The sequence below is a fragment of the Ambystoma mexicanum genome, chromosome 1q, assembly GCF_040938575.1.
Source record: "Ambystoma mexicanum isolate Mex_15411 chromosome 1q, UKY_AmexF1_1, whole genome shotgun sequence".
Classification (NCBI taxonomy): Eukaryota; Metazoa; Chordata; class Amphibia; order Caudata; family Ambystomatidae; genus Ambystoma; species Ambystoma mexicanum.
The window spans coordinates 618,946,455-618,968,653 of NC_090922.1; the positions used below are offsets into that span (position 1 = coordinate 618,946,455).

Here is a 22,199-nt window from a genome sequence, read left to right on the forward strand (position 1 = left end):
ACCACCACGATGTTCTACATACGGAAGCAGGGCGGAACCAGATTCCCCAACCTTATCCAAGGAAGCCCAGGATCTGTGGCATTGGGATGTTTCTGGTGCTGTTTCATCTGGCAGGGATAAAAAAAACCATCGCCGACTCACTCAGCAGAATTCTGCGCTCGTGCCCCGAGTGGGAACTATGCCAGGATCAAGTGGACTGACTCTTTCAGCGATGGGGCAAACCCCAGATCGACCTGTTCGCGACGGCGACGCACTCCAAGTGCCAGAGGTTCGCCAGCAGGTTTCCCCAACCGAGGAGCATGGGCGATGCTTTCTCGTTTCCCTGGGACGGCCTGTTCCTATTTGCGTTCCCTCCGTTGCCGCTGCTGCTCCGACTCATCAACCAGCTCAAGCGGTCCCGGTGCAGGATGATCCTCGTCGCACCGGCGTGGCCGAGGCAGATCTGGTTCCCGGACCTTCTGGACTTGTCGGCGTCCCTACCGGCCAAGCTGCCGACGGACGCAGATCTTCTTTCCAGTGAAGGAGGCGCCATCCTTCATCACGACCCGGAGTCGCTGAACTTGCAGCCCTGGCTCCTGCAGCACTAAACTTTGGAGGGTACGATACCCCGGCTGACAGCAGAGAGGTTCTTGCAAAGGCCAGGGCGTCCTCAACTCTCAAGAGCGACGGACATAGGTTCTCTGTCTGGTGCCATGCACAGAAGATTAACCCTCTGCGGATTACGGCCCCTCAAGTACTGCCGTACCTACTGTCGCTGGCCAAGGCTGGACTAGCTCACGCTTCCATCAAGCTACATCTGGCTGCGATCTCCCGATACACCAGAACTACGGGACGGGCGTCCTTGTGGTCTCATCTCCTGGTGAAGGAATTTATGAAGGGACTGTTCCAATCCTTCCCGCCGGTGAAGGCTCCTGCCCCGGCGTGGGAACTCAATGTGGTGCTGTCTAGGCTCATGGGGGCGCCATTCGATCCTCTGCATTCGGCGCCATTGAAGTTCCTGTCATGGAAGACAGCGTTCCTTGTGGCCATCACCTCCTCACGACGAGTGGGAGAGATCCAGGCCCTATCCTGCAAGCCCCCATACTTGACTTTTCACGACACGAGGGTGGTGCTGAGGACGCCCCCCTCCTTTATGCCCAAGGTGCCGTCGGACTTCCACCTCAACGACCCCTTGGTCTTACCAGTTTTCTTCTGTCGCCGGCCGAGAGGACTTTGCACTCGCTGGATGTGGCTAGAGCGCTGAAGTTCTACGTGGACCGCATGAAGAGTTTTCGGAAGACGTCACAGCTGTTTGTGAACTTTGGACCTGTGAACCTAGGGAGGGCTCTCTCGAAGGCTTCCATTTCCAGATGGCTCTCCGGCTGCATCATGCACTGTCACCAGTTGGCAAACTGACCGTTGCCCAGCCGTCCGAGTGCCCATTCGACCAGAGCAATGGCTGCTACCACGGCGTTCTTGTCGGGTGTGCTCCTGCCGGACATCTGCAGGGCTGCTACGTGGAGGTCGACGCACACCTTCACGAGATTCTATTGCGTCGACTGGGATTCCAGGGAGGTCCAGAGTTGGCCAAGCAGTGCTGCGCAACCTGTTCGCCTGAAGGTGGGCCTGGTGGGGAGGTAAGAGTTGCTTAATGTTGAGTTTATGTAATGCTTAATGTTGAGCCTTTTGCCACCTCCCGTGGTTGTGCATGTGTACTGCTATGTATTCTTATATTCATGAGCATGTGAATCCATGCCAGACCACATGCTGGAGAAGGAAGAAGTTAGTTACCTGTAACTGTTGTTCTCCGGTGTTAGGGAGAATTCTCTGTTAAGGCTAATTTCCCAAACCTAGTGAGCCCCCCAGCAGCTTTGCTGGATTTTTGGGGTTTATTTTTTTCTCCTGCTAAGAGTGAGACGACTCTTCTCCCACTCTTAGGCATGATTTGAGAATGTCCTTTGACTTTGTAATGTGTTTTATGGGCTATGGGGTCTTTTACTCCATAGGGTTTCATGTGCTTTTGGTAGGTGTGTTGCACAGCACCCTCAGTGCAGTAACACAGGGGTGTCGTAGTGACCCCCAAACATAGACTCCATACACTGGGACTGACTGTCTCCCAGGGCATGTAAAGTCACCATTGGCTTTACTAGTCTCAAATTGTGAACAGAACCAGCACAAACCATCATATTGTGGAAGTACTGGTAGGGGTAATTCGATTGCCCCTGGGTCTGTTTTTCAAGGGGGCACTGTCCAGTCCCCCCTTGTCGAGTTTCTGGCTGGTGGCAGTGGATACCACGCGACATATTCCACTGGAATATTTCTTATGGGATTTTCCCATTCATTTTAAACGCACCACTTTTTGGTGCAATGCTAAAGATACCACTGGGTTATTTATTTAATATTAATTCCCCGGTCGCGTCTTTTTGCCAGGACTCTGTTTTAAAATGGTGTTTGTGTTCGCCTCTGAAACTCTAGCCCAAGTCGAGCCCTTTGTTCCATTTTTTGGCTGGCTTCTGCACAGAAGCCCTCCAAATGGTGCCATTCTATCTGGGTTCAACAGGATGTGTGGGAGGGGGATTAGGCACCCTGGACTGAGTTGCCTCGGCAACTCAAGTCGCACTCTTGTGTGATTGGCCCAGTGGTGAGCCGCCTGGATCACCACTTAGCATGTTTGAGTGACAGCTAGGACTGATGAATGGGGTTTTTTTGCATAAAAGCAGGGCTTTGGGGACTGGAACTTCAGAAGTCGCCACAGGACCTAAAGAATCCGACGAGGGGAGAAGCTGAGTCATCTATAACGACGACACCACCGGTGGAGCCCTGCTGTAAAGAACTCACCACTTCCCCAACGACAGAGGATCTTCTTCCAGGAGAGTCTTCTTCCCTTTGAGCTGGTGGGACCAAACAGTTCGCCTTTTTCGCCTTCCAGGAAGTCTCGTGGTTGAATCGCCCGTGCCAAGCACCCCGGCGGCCGGAGAGCCATACTTCACCACTGACCGCGAATAAAAGGGTCATACCTTTTAATCGGGAACTCTGCGGCTGGTTTCATCCCTGGCAGTGCAACGACTTCCAGCTTTCTTCCTCTGGTCGAAGCCACGACTTGCACCCGCTGCCAGGAACAACTGCCCACGCTGGAACGTTCTCACCATTTAAGGTACTGTGTCCTGCCTGGCCTCCCTTGCAACGGACTGTCCAAGGTGTCCCGTAAATCCTTGACTTTCCAACTGGGTTGGCCTCCAAACCTTCTAACTTTATCTTTCTGAACTGATCCAACCTCTCGTGACATTTTCTACAAAGACTTGGAGTGCATTTCCACTGTGTGATCTTGGGCACATTCAGCCTTGCTCTCTCTAAGAGTGGGCCTGGGGTATGAACTTTGGCTCTACAGTAGACCCTGCCTTTCCTGCCTTGCTGGGGGTTCTTAAAGTGTTGGTACTGTATTATTTCCATGCTCTGCCTTGTCTCTCCCTTTTTAACGAATTATTGGAGTGCCTTCTAAGGTTACGCGCTCACCTCTGTTTTGTTAATAAGTGGTGTCTTAACCTAGACTTGTCGAATTATTAACTAGGGAGGTGTATATATGTATAGTGACTGTGTTTTAACTTGCTTGACATATTAGTGCCAGTGTATTTTCATAAGTGTTTTAAATTTATTATATTTTTAATACCAAAGCTCTGCTCACTGTTTGCTTGTTCTACTGTATTTTTGGCCCTATTGTGTATGCTCTTTATAGTGCCTAACTCTTCTAGAGAGAAGTCTGACTCCTCAGTCACAGCTACCAGGTAAATCAGGGTGGTGCAGACTGCTACCAATTGGGTTTACTGCTTACTCCTGTGGGCTTAAACTTTTTGCAGTGGTCCCTAAGGGAACTGCACAGGTTTCTGCCTAACAGGAATGCATAGAGGAACAGGCCCTCCCAGGGAAAAGAATGCGCCCCCCAAGCTCCCCAGCTGGCGAACCTCCGGCACTTGGTGTTGGCTGCCGTCGCAAACAGATCGATCTGGGGATCCACCCATCGTCGGAATAGGAGATCCACCTGATCTTGCCGAAGTTCCCACTTTTGGCAAGAGCGCAGCTCCCTGCTGAGTGAGTCGGTGACTGTGTCCTTAACTCCTGCCAGGTAAAAGGGTACCAGGAACATCCCTTGCACTTCCTTGGAGAGGGCCGGGGATCTGGTGCCCCCCTGCTTCCGGATGTAGAACATTGTGGTGGTGTTGTCGGCCATTTTAAAACCGAGTCCTGGCAAAAAGACCCAACCGGGGAATAAATATTAAATAAATAACCCGGTGGTATCTTTAACATTGCACCAAAAAAAGTGGTGCGTTTAAAATGAATGGGAAAATCCCATAGGAAATATTCTGGTGGAATATTTCGCGTGGTAACCACTGTCACCAGGCAGAAACTCAACGAGGAGGGACTGCATAGTGCCCCCTGTAAAAACAGACCCAGGGGCAATCTAATTACCCCCGCCAGTACTTCCACATTATGATGGTTTGTACTGGTTCTGTTCACAATTTAAGACTAGTAAAGTCAATGGTGACTTTACATGCCCTGGGAGACAGTAGTCAGTCCCAGGGTATGGAGTCTATGTTTGGGGGTCACTATGACACCCCTCTGTTACTGTACTGAGGGTGCTGTGTAACACACTTAACAAAAACACATGAAACCCTATGGAGTAAAAGACCCCATAGCCCATAAAACACATTACAAAGTCAAAGGACATTCTCAAATCATGCCTAAGAGTGGGAGAAAAAGAGTCTCACACTTAGCAGGAGAAAAAAATAAACCCCAAAAATCCAGCAAAGCTGCTGGGGGACTCACTAGGTTTGGGAAATTAGCCTTTACAGAGAATTCTCCCTAACAATTCCTAACGTTGCCGTTGCTTCTGCGACTCATCAGTCAACTCAGACGGTCCCGGTGCAGGATGATCTTCGTTGCACCGGCGTGGCTGAGACAGATATGGTTCCCGGACCTTCTGGACATGTCAGTGTCCCCTCCAGTCAAGCTGTTGACGGACGCGGGTGATCTTCACGCCAGGGAAGGAGGCGCAATCCTGCATCACAACGGCTGCCGCTCTATGTTGGTCCTACTGCCACTTTGCGTGCTACCAAATCTGAAGATGGCTGCCAGAGGAGGGGCTTAGGTAGAGGGCAGTCATTTGCTCGGGCAGTTTGACCCAGAGACCAGTGATTGGTTATTAGTAGGAAGACAGTTCAGAAGCGAAACAGAAACTGATTTTTTTCTTTACCAAGGATTCCCAGCCTGACGGGAAATATTAATGAGCATGTGAATCCATGCCAAACCCATGCTGGAGAACAACAGTTACAGGTAAGTAACTTGTTCCATAGCAGTTGTATCGGAGTAATTTTGTTGCCCCATCCTATGTGTTTGTGTGTTTCCTCCCAGATCTGTGTTATGTGGGTTACTATTGTGCGAGGAGGTGGATGGCTTATGACGTGGTAGAGACTTTCGAGAGGGGATGTGCCGTGTCTCGCTGCCTTTTTCGCTTGGATATGCGGTAGTTCTATATTTACATGTAGCATATAATCTATAACCGCCATCTGACTCACCCAGTAGTCTGCTTGTAGATGAGGAAGCCCGACCCCTTCTTCCCACACTGAACGTTTGAGTGGGAGTGGAGCTATTCTTGGGTGTCCACCTCCACACAGTAACTTCTGCAGTGTTCTATCAATTTTACGGAATTCAGCTGTGGGAATGTGTAACGGTGCATTTTGTAAGATGTATAAAAAATGAGGGAGCGCTAACATCTTAAAAAGCGCTGCTCTTCCTAATAAGGTCAGCGGCAGCGCAACACAGTGGCACACATCCTCTGTGAATCTGTTCATTGTCAGGTATAGGTACCTTGTCACATAGTCTTCGAGTTTAGCTGTAATTTGGATACCTTAATACCGGAATCGTTCTAGTTAAACTCGATAAGGGGAGCCCACCGAGTGTTTACAGTCTATTCCTTTGATTGGGAACAGCATAGACTTACCCCAGTTTACCCTCAAACCGCTGAACCCTCCATACTTCACCAGTATCTGTGCAACTATGGGACAGGAGACAGTTGGGTTACCCAGATAGATCAGTCGCTCATGAGCATATAGGGAGACCTTGTCTTCCCAGTCGTGGGCCAAGCGGAAGTCTGACCATGTTTATGTACATCTTAACATTATTGCCAGGGGCTCGATTATCAACGCAAATAACATGGCTGATAAGGGGCAGCCTTGTCTTGTCACTTTACCCAGATTGATGCTACGTTAAGGCCATCCCTTCACCTCCGCCTCACGGGAGTTATATAAAAGCTGGTTCCAGCCAATAAATTGTTCTCCAAATCCCATTTTCCGCATGGTTATGTTTATATAGCGCTTTACGCCAAAGCGCTTTACATTATAACAAGAATACAGTAACAGTAGAAGCAATTACAAAATATGAGTCAAACCAGTAATACAGCAACTAGAACAATTTGCCAGTGAAGATAAATGAGGGAAGAGTGGATGGAGAGGGGGAGGAAGTGGGGAACAGGAAGTGGAATAAGCTGAAGGCAAGAGAGGAGGAGAGGGGACTTAAGAGGAAATGAAGCAGGGGAGAGAGGTAAGAAGAGGAGGATAAAAAAGGGGGGAGAGGGGACGGTTCAGGAAGCTCAGAGAATCGGGGAGTGGAGAAGAGATTTTAAGGAGACCCGAAAGGAGGAATAGGTGGGGATGGAACGGATAGAGACAGGAAGGGAGTTCCAGTGGAGGGGGGGGGGCAAGGTGCTGAAAGGAGTGAAACCTAGAGGAGGCACATGGGGACGGGGGAACAAAGAGAAGGAAGAGATCTGCAGATCGAGGGAACGGGAGGGAGTGTAGAATGAGATGAGAGAGGAGAGATATGGGGGAGCAAGATCATGAAGAGATTTAAAGACAAGACAGAGAAAGGGGAATTTGAGTTGGGAATGAAAGGAAAGCCAGCCAAGATGTGAGTAAGGAGGAGATGGAGTCGTGAGGAGAGAGAAGACAGGTACGAATAGGCAATGTGGTAGAGGGATTTTTTTTTTTTTATTTCTTTTTTATTGAGCTTGGCAACACAGGTACAGGTGAGCAACACACAGGGCATGTATAATCAAAACAAGGCAGGCAACACAGTTACACAGAGAAAATACAAAGATCAGTTTATACACACAGGGTTTACATCCAAGGTAAGTGCAGGGGTAAGGAGGAAGCTATTCAGGAGTCAGAAGGGGAGGGGCGAGAAGAGGGGGCTGGAGATGCAGGGTCTGAGTCCGTGTCAGGAGGGGACATAAATGAACAAAACTTTAACCAGATATCCCTAGGCCTGGAGTGGGCGGGTTGCTGTACCGCCCAGGATTTCTCAGTGTCTGAAGCCCATGTGACCGCCCTGAGCCACTGTGCATGTGTGGATCTGGTGGGTCGGAGCCAACAGAGTAGGATAGAGCGTACTGCAAGTAACAATCAGAGGCCAGCCAGTTTTCTGGAGTCCCGGTGGAGCTCTGGGAAGTCATGAAAAAGGCACTTCATTGGGGACGGGCTATGGGGTGTTCAAGGACCGCTGACATAGTGGAGCATACTGCTCCCCAGAATTGGGTAAGGCGGAGACAGGACCAGAGCATGTGAATATGGTCAGCGTCTTCGTAACCGCACCTGGGTCATCTCGGGGAAAGGCCATTCGAAATGAGATGCATTCTGGTTGGGGTGTAGTGGTACCTATGGAGTATCTTGATTTGGATCAATTTGAAGCGGGAGTTGAAGGAAACCCCATGAATGCATGAGCACATGTGGGCCCACCGTTCGTCGGTCATCTCAAGAGCAAGGTCTGCCTCCCAAGTGCGTTTTAATTTTGAAAGCGTGGGGGGTGATCTGGTCTGTATCAAGGCGTAAAGCCTGGAGACTTTGCCCCTCATAGGGGAGGGTGAGGAGAGTTCCGTAATGGCAGGCTCATCAGGTGGTAATGCCGGGAAGCTCAGGTAAGGATTTTCTAGAGGGATGAGTATTGGAGCCAAACGGAAAGGTCTTTGCCTCAAGGATAGCGGGAGGTCAGGCCACTCTATAAAATTGCCCTGATAAAATACATCCCAGAGCAATTCATATCCACCTCATCCCACTGGCGAACAATGGAGGGAGGCCCCTGTGGGACCTCTGGGAGGAAGTTCCAAAGTGGCAAATTACTGTGAAATGGGTGGGTGATGCCCAACATTTGCCACATTTTAGATAGGGCCAATGACGTGCAGGTCGCCGGATCAAGTGAGTCAGACACCATAGGGATGGGCATAATCACCAGGGAGCGAATGTCACGGTTGTTTACTGATAGTTTTTCGAGTCTGACATGGGGTGGGGGGTCTGATGAGTTGAACCAGTATGCGGTATATTGGAGTTGCGCCACCAGCCAGTATTTAAGGAAATCAGGAGCCCCGAAGCCACCAGCCTCCATTGGGGCAGCTAGGGTCTTGAGTTTAAGCCGGACCGCGCCCGAGTGCCAGAGGAAGGTGTTAAGGGTACGAGTCAGCGCCTGGAAGAACCTGTTACCCAGCCACTGCGTAATGTTGGCAAATTTGTATAGGAGCTGGGGCAGTACCACCATCTTCAGAATCCCTATCCTGCCTGCCAGTGCGAGCGGGAGTTTGCTCCAACCCTGTGACTTTACTGTGAGATTTGTGAGATATTTCTGGTAGTTCTCTGACGTGACACCACAATGCCTAGGTAGGTAATGACGGATTGGGCCCATGTGAATCCCAAGGTATCAGCGGGAGGGCGTGTGCTGGCAGTGAGTGGAAACAGGGTGGATTTAGAACAATTCACTTTGAGGCCTGAAATTCGACCAAAAAGGACAATGTCCTCCAAGATCGGGGCTAGGTTAGTATCCGGGGAGCGGATGAAGAGGAGGGCGTCGTCGGCGTATAGGGAAACTATGTCCGAAGAACCGGCGGTACGCAGGCCCCTGTGTGCATGACATTGGCGAAGCATGTCCGCAAATGGCTCCATCGCCACAGCGAAGATTAAGGGAGAAAAGGGACAGCCCTGTCTCGTACCTCTAGCTATGTGAAAGAGGGGAGAACATCGGTCTTCGGTACGAACTCTGGCCACAGGGTTGGAGTAGAGCAACCTGACCCAGGAACGGAAGGTGGGGCCGAATTTACATTTATTAAGCACCCGCCAAAGGTACTTCCACGAGACAGAGTCGGAACCTTTTTGCATATCGAGTGTCGCAGCTACTGCGTGGACATCTGGGCTCACCCTACTTATAATATTGAAGAGACGCCTCAGGTTCAGGGAGGTGGAGTGTCTAGGAATGAATCCCGCTTGATCAGGGTGAATGATGTGTGGCATGTAGGGCGCGAGACACAAGGCAAGTAGTTTGGCATAGATCTTAACATCGCAGTTGATGAGTGAAAGTGGGCGGTAGGAACCACATGGAGTGGGGGGGGCAGGTTTACCAGGTTTTGGCAAGACAGTTATTATGGCTTCGCGGAGCGAGGGGAGGAAACTGACCCACTTCCAAGGACTCCTCCCAGAGGGCCACCAAGTGTGGAAGTAGGAGTGATGTGAAATGTTTGTTAAATTCGACAGGGATTCCGTACGAACCTGGGGATTTACCTGAGGAGAGCAAATCTATAGCTTCCGAGAACTCCTCAGGGGTGAATGGTTTCTCAAGGGAGCCAATGGTCTCGGGGGGAGGAGGGGTGGGGCGGGGGTGGAAGGATCTAGAGGGGAGATTATCTAAGTAGGTGTCGATTTCCGACGTCGTGACACTGTCCGCTTGGGCATATAGTGATTCATAGAAGGAGAGAAATTTGGAGTTAATATCTTGGGGTGAAGTAGCCAGGGTTCCGTCAGGTCTTTCTATCCTGGGGATGGGAGGGGCGCCAAATTCTCGGCAAAGGAGTCTAGCCAGGAAGCGGCTTGGGCGTTCACCCTCGCCATATTTCCTCGCAAGGCCCGGGCTGTCCAGGAATCTCAGTTCGCGGTCCTCAAGGGAACGGAAGGTATCCAGTTCTACACCGATTGACGCAAGGATTTCGGGAGTTTGGTGTAGTGCGCATTGGGCTTCCTGTGCGGTCAAAGTGGCCTCGCATTCGGCAATTTCCCTTCAAATAGTTTTAAGGATACCGTTTTCTTTGGAGAGGGCAATACCTCTGATATAGGCTTTAAAGGACTCCCAAAGGGTGGCCTGCGAGGACACCGAGTTGGTGTTGATCTCGAAGAACTCCTCGATCGCCGACTCCAACTCCGAGCTGACAACAGAGTCAAGAAGAGTGTGTGGTTTCATTCTCCAGTGCCTGGTCCGACCACGGTCTGGGCCCCAGCACATGGTGATGGTGACCGGTGAGTGGTCAGAAAGGGTTCTGAGTAGGATCGCAAGGGAAGATACACTCCTTATGAGTATATCAGACAACAGCCACCTGTCAATTCGGGAATAGGAGTCGTGCACCGAGGAGTAGTAGGAGTAAGAGCGAGAGTCGGGATAAAGGTGCCTGCACGCATCCACAAGGCCAGGCGGGGGAGAGACGAAAGTGTTGAGTAGGCAGCCTTAGAAAGCCGACGGGGTCTAGAGCCCGATCTGTCAAGGCCTACGTCGAATATTGTGTTGAAATCACCTCCCCAAAGGATTGGTAACAGGAAACTATCAAGGAGAAACGTGAGGTGTAGATAAAATTCTGGATCATCAATGTTGGGACCATAAATATTTAGCAGGACCACCTCTTTGCTTTGCAAGATATCATGGAGTAGTACGTATCTGCCTTGGGGGTCGATCAATGTGGCTATGGGGTTAAACCTAAGGCTCGCTTTGGGTGGAGTAGTTAGTATAATACCTTTGGGGGCCCCATATTTTAGCAAACTTCTCACAGAACTCAGTGCGGGCATGTGTCTCTTGTAGGAACAGAACTTTAACCCCATGGCGCTCGGCTTTGAGCTGTAGTAGTCTCATTTTCTTGTGGTTTCCAAGCCCCCGCACATTCCAGCTCATAAAAGTCAAGGTGTCTTCACTCAACGGGTCCGGGGCAGCCATTGGGAGTTGCAAGTAAATGGAGCGGTGCCCCCCGTGGACTGTGCACAGCCTGGTTAGGTCTGCAATACCATTGGTTCCATAATGCCCCGTACTCTACCCTAACTGCGTGTGCCAAGTCTTTTTTAACATATAACCCACTTCCCTCCCCCAAACAGAGGAATGACGACCCCATAACCAAACAACCAAATCCAAACCAATGGCATCAACGCCTGGGGGGCCTGTGAGCTAGCCTGGCAGCGATGCTCTGAACCGGGAGGCAATATGAGGATAACGTGGTGCCTAGTGGTGGTATAAAGTGTCATCCGGGCAAGGGTCTCTCCGGATTAGCAAGGCACGGTAGCACCATAGGGAGACAGCTTGCACAAATCCGGGATGAATGGTTTCTCTATCAGGTCATGACGATGTATGGGTACAACAATACATAATAAGGGCATGTCATGGTTCTAGATGAATCCTGGAACGGTTCCCAACATCCTCTGCTCAACAGTTCCTCTATGTTGTAGTGAATCAATGTCTCAGTGTGTGAGCATAAGCGATAAGGAACAAAACATTAACAATATATGTTGCAAATGGGGTGAAGCCAGGGAAGTGCTAATCGATGAACCTGGAGGCCTCCTCTGGAGTCGTGAAGAAGTACACCTGGTTTGCATGTTCAATTCTCAATTTGGCGGGATATAGCATGGCATATTTGGCCTGCAGGTCTCGCAGCCTCCTCTTCACCGCCGGGAAGATTTTGTGCTCACGCTGGACCGCCACCGAGAAGTCTGGGTATAGGTGGATCCTGGCCACGCCCAAAATAAGTTCTCCCTTGGCCCTCGCCGCCCTGAGGAGAGCGTCGCGATCGCGAAAATTTAGGACTCTAGCTATAATAGGCCGTGGTGGTGCGCCTGGTCTTGGTTTTGCCGTGAGTGCGCGGTGGGCTCTCTCAGCTGCGAACTGCGGGGAGAGTTTTGGGAAGTCCAGCAGTCGTAATAGCATGCCCTCAACCTAGTCCTCCATGGGGTCCTGTATACCATCCTCCGGTACACCGATAATGTGGAGGTTGTTGCGTCACGAGCGAGACTCAAGGTCCTCGTTTTTCTTTTCCACCTCAGTGATTCGGGCTGAGAGCGTGGAGAATTCTGCCCGGAGGGAACTCAAGCCGTCCTCGGTGGTGCTCACTCGTGTCTCGATTTCGGCCACCCGACCGTCGGTCCTCTCCATATGTGCCTTGATGGAGGGATATCGTATCGTGTCCAGTTTGCTATGGAGTGTAGTGAACCCTTCCCGGATATATTCCATCATTTTCTGGGAGTCCGGCTGTTCCGGCATTGGTGAAGTGGATGGTTCCTGACCCGACGTCTCCGCCACCGGTCCCACCGGGGTCTTTGTAAACATGTTAATGGAGGATTGTTTCTTTCCAGCTCCCTTTGTCAGTGAAGGGTGGGCTTAAGCCCAGAAGGTGGCAGGGGCTGCGGGGCCGGGCGAGGGAGCGGACAGGGCATCGGAGAAGGGACAATCAGGCTGTCCCAGGTGTCGTGGACGCTCAGAGGGCCTCAATGCCAAGGTAGAATGTAGTGTCGCAGATTGAAAAGGGGGGCTGATCACCGATGAGGGCCAGTAGGCACATGTGGAACCAAGTAGTCAGTGAATGAGCCAGCCGGGGCACGGGGATCAGTATTCCACAGCCAAGATGAAAGAAGCTGAGCCCTTGGGTGCTGGTGTAGTAGAGCGAATTGCTGGCACAGTGCCTGTGTCGAGCAATGGGGTGGCCAAACACCCAGTCCAGTAGGCGTGGGGTGCCGAGGGGCAGCAGGGGCACCAAGAGTACTGTCTTGGTAGTGAAGGCGGTGTGGGAGGCCACAAATTGCAGTGCATTCAGGTGGGACAGAAGGTCCAGCAAACGGGTGGCTCGATGAGGGGAGGGCAACCCAGGGTACCCCCGATCTGATTTATTGAGTCAATGGGTCTCGAGGACTGGTTGGTGGGTAGGGGGGACTGGGGGCAGCGGACACAGCTCGCAGCGAAGACCTCCCGTTAGTGTTGCGGAAAAGGAAGCAAGTTTTGTGGCTGGGGGAGGCCACGCCAGGGGCCGACCCTGGGCAGGCGCGCCAGCACCAGGAGGGTGCTAGGAAGGAGGGAGCCCAGTCTCTGCGGCCATCCCGTCCCCCAAGCAGTGTCCGTCGTTTGCCTTGGGGGCAGGGGCCCAGTTTAATCGGCAGAGGAGGCAGGCAATGGAATCAGAAGGCCACCGCAGCGCCACTCGAGTCCACCGGGAGTGAGGAGATGGAAGCCCGGGTCAACTAGCACTGCGAGGCAGGTGGGGGAGTGGCTGAGGCCCAGAGCGACTCACTGTGGCAGCCCGAGGCGGAGACGTCTGGAGGGCTGGTCTGCAACAAGATCTCCGGGGGTTGTGGAAGGCAGCACGCCGCCCGGGGCGGGGGGGGCGGCGGAGCGAGCCACTCCGGACTTCATTGAAGTCCACCGGGTCACAGTGGGGAGCCTGAGGGTGCAGCGCGAGTCGCCGCGGTCCCGCGACAGGCGGGGGATGGCGGTACAGCGCAGCACATCGCCCCTTCCAGCAAGCCTCAGAGCCGCGGGGTCACAGGCGCGATCCCCTGGAACCAAGAGCGGGGCCGGAGAAGCGCCAGCTCCCGGTCCTCCTCCAGTGGGCTGTAGCTTCGCAGCGGGGGTGAGTTGAAGGGCGGTGTTCAGGCAGCACACACCCGATACCTCCAGCAGCCCGAGCGGGTGGTCGGGTATTAATGTTGTGCAGGCAGCAAGGCAGGATTGTGAGAGGAAGGTGACCCACGGAGCGGAGCATCAGGCGGCCATCTTCTTCGAGCGCAACAGCACCCCCCACCCCAGTAGAGGGATTTGAGTGGGGCAAGAGGAGAAGCAGGGAGTCCGAAGAGGATAGAAAAACAGTAGAAAAGACGAGAGAGGAAAAGGGAGGAAAGTCAATAGAAGGGGATGAAGGAGGAGGAATAGTGTTGGAGGGAAAGAATAAGACTTGAGTCTTGTCTGTATTGAGAGAGAGAAAGTGGGATGACATCCACCTTTTAATGGCAGTAAGACAAGAAGAGTTTAATATGAGGTCAAGAGTGAAGGAAGAAGAAAATGAGAGGAAAAGATGGGTGTCATCGGCGTAGAAGTGGTGAGAAATACCAAAGGAAGAGATGATGGGGGCGAGAAGGGAGGTGTAAAGAGAGAAAAGAAAAGGGCCAAGGACAGAGCCTTGGGGTATTGGGGTACACCATAGTCCAAGGGAAGAGTAGAAGAGGTACGACCACCCCAGGAGACGGTAAACGAGTAGTGGGAGAGGTAAGAAGGGATCCAGTTGAGGGTTGAGCCTTTGAAACCTAAAGAGGAAAGCGTGTTGAGCAGTAAGGGGTGATCAATGGTGTCAAAGGCTGCAGGTAAATCAAGGAGGATGAGGACAGAGGATTGAGAGGGAGTTGAGAACCTGAGTGAGGGCAGTCTCAGGGAAGTGTATAGGGCGAAAGCCAGATTGAAAGGGGGGGGAAGGAGAGAAAAGTTAGCAACAAACGCAGAGAGCTGAGAGTAGACTATGCGTTCAAGTCATTTAGAGAGCAATGGAAGAAGAGAGATTGGACGGAAGTTGGATACAAGATGAGGATTAGCAGAAGGTTTCTTCAGAATAGGGATGATAGCATGCTTGAAGGCGGAGGGGAAAGTAGCAGAAGATAGACAGATATTCAAGAAGGTTAGGTAAGGAATAAGGAGGGTAGGGAGTGGATCAGAAGGGGCAGCAGTGGGATGATATTTGGACAGGAAAAGGGAAACTTTAGAGGGAGTGACAGGAGAGAAGTCAGTCATACAGGTAGGGGGATACTGGGTGAAAAGGGGGGGATCCTAGCAGAAAGAGGAGGAAGTGATGTTTTGGTGAAGAGAGAGAATCTTGGAGGAGAAGTCAGAGAAGGCAGAAGGGGATAAGGGAGATGAGGTTGAGGGGCGTCATGAATAGGTGGGGAGAGGAGGCGAGAAAGGGTTTGAAAGATACGAGGATGAAAGGCTTGGGAGTGTAGAAGGTTAGAATAGTAGGAGTGTTTAGCAGAGCTGAGGCTGAAGTCATATAGAGAGTGGTAAGAGAAGTAGGATGTCTGGTTAGATAGCGAGGGTAATTTGAGCCAGCGACGCTCGAGGCGGCGTAGGAGACGACGCATGGACAAGAGGTGGGAGGAAAGCCAAGGTTGAGAAGGCTTACGGGTAGGGCGATAGGATGAGAGAGAATAGAGTTGATCGAGACTGGAAGAGATTGATGAAGACAGAGAGGATAGGGCTTCATTAGCCGAGAGAGAAGAGAAGTTGGAGAGAGGGGGAAGAGAGGAGGAGCAAGTATCGTGAAAGAGAGAAGGGCTAAAGTTACAGAGATCTAAAGTTTAGAAAGAAGGATGAGGAGGAGGGCGAAGGAGAGGGTTGAGGGAGAGGAGGAAGGGAGAAGGAGAGTAAGGCATGGTCAGAGATATAGTTGGGTAGAGTAGAGGCAGAGGAACAGAGAAGGAGGAGTAGGTAGAGTTGAAGATAAGATCAAGAGTGGAGCCAGAAGAATGAGTAGGAGGAGAAGGGAGAGGAGATATGAGTCAAGGATGGAGAAAAGAAGTGAAGATTGAAATCGTCAAGGACGGTGAGAGGAGGAGGAAAAGGGGGGGGTAAGAGAGAGGAGGTGGTCAAGGTCTTCGTAAAAGGAGGCCAGGCGTCTATATATAATTAGAAAAGAGAGCGGGTGAGGGAAAGAGAAGGATTTAGAGGTATTCAAAGGAAGGGAAGGTTGGGAGAGGTACAGAGGAGGTAGAAGAAAGGTATTTAGGGTGGAAGAGGAGTCCAATGCCTCCACCACAACCAAAGGAACGAGGGACGTGAGAGAAGGACGACGAGGATGTAGTGAGAGAGGCAGGAACAGTACAGTTGTGAAGTGGGATCCAAGTTTTTTAAACAGAGGAAGTGAAGGTTAAATCGGAAGAACATGTCGAAGAGAATGGACATGATGATGAGGGGAAGGGAAAGGAGAACAGGGAGGAGACGGAGGGTAGGAGGGGGAAGAGGGAAAGGAGTGAGGGGCACGAGGAGAGTGAGGACTGGCGATGTGCATGACAGAGAAGCTGGAGTGAGTGGGTTAGGAGGGACCAGGAGAAAAGGCGTGTCATAGGAAGAAAGGGCTCAGAAGGTATCCAGAAATGTAAGACAAAAGGGGGGCCAGATGGTGGGGGGTGTCCAGCCGAGAGGAAGGCCCACGAGGAAGGTCCAGGGTCCAGGCTGAGGCAGGCAGTCCTTCGAGAGATAGAAACTCGGTGAGGACAATGGGACGACAGACCGGAGGGGATCATGGGGCGGCAGATGGTTAGTAATCAGGTAGGACTATGGCGGTAGCAGTTGGTCTGAAGGAACAGATGGCTCCAGAGGTAGCAGATAGCCCTCAGAGGAGAGAGATCAAGTTATGGTGAGGGCCAATAGGCAAAAAAGGCCCAGAGGGTAGTAGGCAGTTTGCAGATCCAGGGGTTAAGGTGGTAGCCGGCAGCCAATGGAAGAAAGAATCCAGATGGTGGTAAATCCAGTGGTTATGATGGAAGCAGGCAGCCCAAGGGAAGTAAGAGTGAAGTGGTGCAGGTCCAAGGGTTAAGGTGGTGGCAGGCAGTCCAGAGAGAGATCAAGATATGGTGGGGGCAGGTAGGCAGGAAAGGTCCAGGGGATAGCAAGCAGTTTGCAGATCCAGGGGTTACGGTGGTAGCCGGCAGACAAAGGGAAAAGAGAATCCAGATGGTGGCAAATCCAGTGGTTATGGTGGGAGCAGGTAGTCCAGGGACAAGAGAAGGGGGGATGGTCAGTAAATATGAAGGGACATAGAGGCGGTAGAGGGCAGTAAACAGGTAGGTCGCAGAATATGGCAACCAGTGCAGGAGGCAGCAGCACTGAAGGTGGCAGGTAATCCGCAGGATTGTGTCCGCAGGATTAGGCAGCCAGTGCAGGAGGCAACGGCAACTGCAGGCAGAGCACTAAATAGTTGCCCAGTGGTGGTGCCCGGGTGAACCCAGGTGAGAGGGTTGCGCACTGATAAGTGAGAAGTTAGGCAGGGCAGCCAGGAGTGGCAGGTGGTGGCGCAGTACACCCACCTGACAGAGGCAGTGACAGTGCCCGCTTTAGTCAAGGAGGGGCACGGACAGCAGTAGGTTCCTCCGGGCTATGAGGCGAGAGTAGGAGAGGCAGTGACGGGGCCCACTTCAGCTAAGGAAGCAGGGGCAACAGCAGGTTCCTCCAGGCAATGAGGCAGGAGAGGCAGTGAAGCCCCCACAGCCTCGGAGGGGCCGGAGCAGAGGAGATGTAATAATGGAGAAGTGTAGACCGTGGCCAGCAGGGGTTCAGCTCTTCGCCCAGGATGAGAACAGGAAAGGCCCGCGAAGAGATGGGGCTCGGAGGAGTCGGCAAAGAAGGGCAGAGCAAGCCGGCAGAGACCCAGGACACCGGCCCGGGACAAATGCAGAGGAGGGGCCGGAGCTGGGAGGCGCCGGCACAGATGGCCGGAGCAACAGCCGGCAGAGACCCAGGACACCGGCCCAGGACAACAATGCCGAAGAGGGTCCGCCAGGCGCCGGCGGCAACCAGTAGCAGAGGAGAGGCAGCGAGCCAGGCACGTCCAACAGGGTCGCTGCTGCAGAAGAGACGGAGGCTGCAGGCACGGACGCCGACTCACCGTAGTACCAGCAGCATAGGAGAGGCGGTGAGCCAGGCAGCAGAGGAGAGACTAGGGCAGGAGTGTCTGCGGCCCCCAGCACAGACGGAAGAAGCAGCAGAAGCCTGAGAGCTGCAGCCCCGAAACCCAAATCCACAGTACCCGAAACGGAGGCTGGAGACGTGGAGGAGAAGCCAGGACAGGGACGTCCGCGGTCCACAGCACCAAAGGAAAGGCAGAACAGGGCTGCGTTTAACTCCAAAATATGTGGAAGTGGCAGTGCATATTTTTTCTATTAGAGCAGGGAAACCCAATTAGTAATTGTTGAGGCGCTAGGTGGTTGGGGCCTTTCTGTTTCGATATCAAATAGGAGCGGGAGTGAATCGAAATGCCACGAGGGAGCAATGTTGCGCTACTCGCCTTGTTAATATTCTGTATCGGCAGAAAGAAATAGTCTAGTCTTGAGTGAAGCATGCGCACCCGAGTGGTACGAGTATTCACGCGCATCTGGATGCAAATACCGCCACACATCGCACACATCGCTCAGTCCCAGTGCAGAAGCAAAGGTAGCTAGTTTAGTATGGGCTGCAGGGTTTCTCCCTCTTATATGCGTGCAATCTATTTCAGCATTCTATTTCAAATACCTAGTTGAGGCATCTCTCCTGGTAGTTGCTGCGGTTGTGCACGTGGCGATTTGTCTTCCCTTTGGTCTCCAGTTGCCTTCCAGGTGACGTTCCGCCCAGTTCCATGCCTCCCTGGGATCCGTAGAATGTATGATCGTACCATTGTGGTATATTTTCAGTTGTGCTGGGAATAACAGCCCATATATAACATTTAGCGTCTGTGGACGTTTTTTTAATCGGGTCAAAGAATTGCCATGCTTTTTGTACTTCCCTAGCAAAGTTCGGGAAGAATGCGATTTTGAAGCCATTGTAAGTTATGGAACCTTTGGTCCTGATCATCTGGAGTACAGTGTCCTGATCCCTGTAGTTCAGGATTTTGGCAATCACTGTGGTGCTCCGGGAATTGGTCTGCCAGTCGGTACCAGTTTAGTATGGGCTGCAGGGTTTCTCCCTCTTATATGCGTGCAATCTATTTCAGCATTCATGACCTCATTGAAGTCTCCCCCTATTATCCAGGTGTCCGCTGTATTAGTAGTTAGAATAGGCGTGATATCTTCCATTAAAGCAGACATAAGTGCTGGCGGAGAGTATATCGCCATTATTGCGAGGGATTGATTCCATATTGTGCCATTTATATGTACATACGTCCCCCCTGTATCCTGGGTCACACTGGAAATTGTATATGCAAGTCTTTTGTGTAGCAGGATTAGCACCCCTCAAGAGCCCATGGAAAATCCTGCATGCACCGCGGTGCGGTAGTAAGTTATCTTGAAGTTACATGTTGTTCCCGCTAGGTGAGTTTCGATAAGAAGTACTATGTCAGGTGTATGTCTGTGTATGAATTGTCACCAAGCGCCTTTTGATACCAGACCCCAGGCCATTGACCTTCCATGCCAGGAATCTCCGATGTTTAGTGTTAGCTCTGGCTGGGGATGTCATTGCTTGCGTGGGAGTCAGTTTGCAGTCGTATGCCTTATGAAAGGTGCACATTTGATATGCTGCATTGTGAACTGCCATCATCTTGCATGTATGTGGTGTATCTATTGAACCTGTGTGTAAAAGAACAAGGAACACCTATCCAAATCCCCCCTCCCTATACTCCATCCCAAACTGAAGCATCTGCCGCCCAATCAAAAACTGAACCTTTAAACAAACTCCTGCTGGCTCCTGTCAACACAACATCTAAGCCACTGTAAGGGAGCAGGCAAACAATCGTAGCTTACTTTTCTATTAAAGAAGCACTAGGGGGAGGCTTACTGTGGGCCGCCAGTCATCATAGATGCAGGAGGGTGCAATAACTCATTGCAGACGTAGTTCTGGTAGCTTAGCGAATCCTTTCTTGAGATAGCTGTATACTTGTAGATTAGCCGTCTACATTATTCATCGTCTATTTGAGGCATCTCTCCTGGTAGTTGCTGCGGTTGTGCACGTGGCGATTTGTCTTCCCTTCGGTCTCCAGTTGCCTTCCAGGTGACGTTCCGCCCAGTTCCATGCCTCCCTGGGATCCGTAGAATGTATGGTCGTACCATTGTGGTATATTTTCAGTTGTGCTGGGAATAACAGCCCATATTTAACATTTAGCGTCTGTGGACGTTTTTTTAATCGGGTCAAAGAATTGCCGTGCTTTTTGTACTTCCCTAGCAAAGTCCGGGAAGAACGCGATTTTGAAGCCATTGTAAGTTATGGAACCTTTGGTCCTGATCATCTGGAGTACAGTGTCCTGATCCCTGTAGCTCAGGATTTTGGCAATCTCTGTGGTGCTCCGGGAATTGGTCTGCCAGTCGGTACACAATGGGCTCGTTCAATGGAAGAATTTTGAAAGTCTTCGGGGCAAACCGGTCAGGTAGCCATTGTTTGAGGAATAATTCAATGCTTGGTCCTTCAGTTTTTTTGGGCAGCCCAAGGATCCGAATATTATTGTGCCTCGATCGTCCCTCTCCTTCCTCCACTCGCTCCTACAGTGTGTTAATGCGTTCCATTACACCAGTCATCTGTTGACCCATATTTCGTAAACAGGCCTCTGTCTCAGGACTGTATGGTTTTGAGCCTCTCCTGTGCGGGAGGCAAGTTTCTGCAAATCATGGCATAGGAGGGACACCTCCATGCTAATGCTGTCCATTTTCTTCTCCATGGAGGTCCGTGAGCCGGCTATGACGTTCATCACATCCTTGAGAGAAATATTGTCTTCAATGTCCTGTGCATCACGAGAATGGGCTTGTTCTAGCGGCGTGGTTGGAGTGGGCGTCTTATACTGTTCCATCTTGCTTTGTGTGGTGGCTTTCTTGGTCTTGTCTTTACCCATGCCAGGATCTTCAGTGGTTGTAAGAACTTTAATCAGTTTTATTTCCTGTGGACAGCAGTACGCCCCGCAGCTCAGGATTGAGATTGCCAACAGCAGGCTAAGATTGTGTGTTAGCGACTTTTATGATGCGTCATTATTCTGAGTGTGAATGTGGCGGTATCATGGTGACATGTATGCGGGCTCAGTCGTCACCGGTAGTCCTCGTAGGGGAAGTGCCTCTTTCAGCTCCTATTAATGCTTTTCGCTCTATCCTTCCTTGCTGTTGCTGTTTGCAAACAGGTTTGTAAATGCCCTGAGCTGTCATGTGTATTCTCACACACCTCCTATTGGGAGTCTTTTACCGGGCTATCAGGTGCGGTGGTTGTGTTCACGGGATGTCAGGGTTGTAGACCCCTGTGGAAGTATTGCCTGCTACAGTGGTTGGTGCCCTGAGGTGCTTAGTTCCGAATGTTTCATGCAGGCATATATTTCCTGATTTGCATACAGTTGGCCAGAGAAACGTCTGTGGTATCCCTGCAGTCATTTTGTGGACAGACAAGTATGCGTATTATTATTCAGGGCGTACAAGTCTCCCCAAGTAGGCGGTCAGCACGCAGTGCTGGGTGTTGCTTTGCCTCCGGGTCAAGTTCACAGGAGGACTGCTGTGCCTTCTGCATTATATAGACCTAGCTCCCCATCGCATCATTGCCTCCCATGCAGTGCATCACAGAGCAGTTCCAGTCTTTTGAATACAGCTGTCTAATGCCAAGCGCCTCCTCCCAGCAGGCAGCTTACCTTTAGGTCTCAGTTTACTATCACATGGTGTGTTGCAGCGTGTTCTGTAGATTTACCTCTGGAGTCACGTATCAGGTGTTTGTGACAGATTTCTGTCTTTCCAGGGTCGGTGGTGCTGTGGCCGTGTCTCGCCGTTGTTATAATGCTTTGTTCACCACTTTTGGTTTCAGCGGGGAGAGGGGTGGCGATTTGATTTTTTGCTTCAATCCCACCGGCGAGTCTCCGTTTCGTGGTTTGCACGTACTGTTGCTGGTCCGACCATCGTGCCAAAGCACAGTTTCACATAATGCAGATCTGTCTGCGTATCTCATTTTCTGTATGGTCCCAGGGGGTTTGCTTCGCCAGTCGTTGCGGCCTTTGTACTGCTGCCGCACATGTCAAGATTCGTAGCAGGAGAGTTCCGCTTACAGCCGTGGCTCGGGCGGCATGTTGAGGGAAGCGCAGGCAAGCCGCTCCTTGCCTCCCGGCCCGCGAACCTCAATGTTGGGGATCAGCCCCCGTCGGCATCCCCGACCAAAGCTGCACTGCTTTGCTTTGGATCGCAGGGTGTTGACTCCTACCCCCCCTCTGTGGGTTCTCGTAACACCTATACACAGAGCTCTTGGTAGCCCGCAGCAGCGATTTCTCCTTTCAACCCCACGGCAGCGCAGATCCGACAGACAGGTTTACAGTATGTCTGCCACGGTGCAGTTCCGGTCTTAGTACATCACTCCTCTCTGCCTCAGTCCCGTCGGCAATCTTAGTCAGTCCTTGCTGTCGGCTGCTTCTTCTCTCCGCGATGCATATCTCTCGATCCACACGCAGGTTGAGACCGCATTTCAGCAAACCGTTCCAGTAGGGATCTGTT

The 22,199-nt window shown here is 51.6% G+C and overlaps 1 protein-coding gene across 7 annotated transcripts in view; it reads left to right on the forward strand.

The window, feature by feature from the left end:
* Positions 1 to 22,199, forward strand: part of RALGPS2 (Ral GEF with PH domain and SH3 binding motif 2) — a 2,782,724-nt gene that overhangs the window by 1,284,916 nt on the left and 1,475,609 nt on the right. The gene's annotated exons all lie outside the window — the stretch shown is intronic.